At 53.0% G+C, this 1,495-nt stretch overlaps 1 protein-coding gene across 1 annotated transcript in view; it reads right to left on the minus strand.

Moving 5' to 3' along the window:
* Window positions 1–1,495, minus strand: part of TRMT1L (tRNA methyltransferase 1 like) — a 331,995-nt gene that overhangs the window by 280,693 nt on the left and 49,807 nt on the right. The gene's annotated exons all lie outside the window — the stretch shown is intronic.

Raw genomic sequence — 1,495 nt, forward strand, 5'->3', positions numbered from 1 at the left:
ATGGTGCTGATAGCACCAATGTTTTTAGTTACTGCTGGGATGTTTGGTCTGGCCAAGGACTTTGTAAGCCTCAGGCTTTGCCAGGGAGGAGGGGAAGCTGGGAGGAAGCAGAGACAGGACACCTGACCCAAACTAGCCAAAGAGGTATTCCATACCACAGCATGGTAATCAGTCGGTGGGTGGTGAGGTGTTGTATACCCTTGCTTTGTTATTTCTCCTATCATTATTATTATTGGTAGTAGCAGTAGTGATTTGTGTTATACCTTAGTTACTGTTCTTAATCTCAACCTGTGGGAGTTGCATTCTTTTCAATTCTCCTCTCCGTACCTCCGGGAAGAGGAAGAGGGAAAGAAGGGGGGAAGTGAGTGAACGAGCTGCCTGATTGGTTTTAAACCACAACATCTAACTAGGTGATCTCTGTTCACCATTTAACTACACTAAGCATACCACTTTGCTTTTGCTATAAAACAGTTAATGACAAGACCAATAAATGCATCACTGAAGACCCAAAGCTCATAAAAACTAACAAACATTAAAACTATTTCACATTACAACCATAGAGCACACTTGAGACACTTGAAAATGTCTAATGTGCATTTTTGCATCTTAAATACAAGCACATAGTCTTGTTTCAGTTTCTGACCCTTGTTTTTAAAGTGTGAAAATGGTATCATGCCTTTACGTTGGGTGATGGTGCCACACTGCCCTAACTTCACGGTTCAGTCCTGCCTGGGGGTCCAGCTTAATCTCATGGCCTACAAACGGCAAGCATGTCCCTCTCTTTGGAATGGTGTCTTGACAACAAGACCAGTCAAGAACCGTGGAGTCTAGAGGACACCTTCACGGAGAAAAGCACAGCAAAGGCCAGACAGATGTCATGCATTCGGCTCAATGTGTCCTTAGGCTGGTGGACCTGCTCTTGCCCACAAACGATGAGACGCAAGCGGCTGCTCTGTGTCAGCCAGACCCAGAACATCGCCGGCGCCATCCCGCCTGCCTTTCTCGTCACGGAGTAGCCCGCACCACCTCACACTAACCCGCTAGCTCTAGGGCAGGCACCGGGGCTGCGGAAGGCTCAGCCCTCAGGCGCTGAGTGCAAAATACGAGATCGCACCGATCGGCCTCAAGGAACGCAGCTCCCTGACTCGCTCTCGCAAACCAACACCGCCGGCGGCTGGCGCCGCTCCAGGGCCGTGGCGCCGGCTCGGAGCAGGGGGCCACTGCTGGCTTGAGAGCTTAGCCTAGCTGTAGGCTGTTAATAGGGGGAGGCCATGACGCTGGAGAGCGACAGCCGCTGGCTGAGGGAAGGGAGGGCGGCCGTGAGGAGCCCCGCCGCTCTCGGTGCCGCATCGTCCTGGGCTCGAGACCAGAAGTGCAATGAGGACAGCAGGAGCGCGGCACTGGCGCTGACAGGCGGCGGGGAGCCGAGGCCCGAGCAGCCGCAGCAGAGGTGCGAAGAAGGCGGGGACAGAAGACAGTAGACCCCCGCCAGCGA

Source organism: Neopsephotus bourkii, unplaced genomic scaffold (assembly GCF_033783945.1).
Source record: "Neopsephotus bourkii isolate Nb327-2 ecotype Australia unplaced genomic scaffold, CSIRO-AGI_Nbou_v1 NB_234, whole genome shotgun sequence".
Lineage (NCBI taxonomy): Eukaryota > Metazoa > Chordata > Aves > Psittaciformes > Psittacidae > Neopsephotus > Neopsephotus bourkii.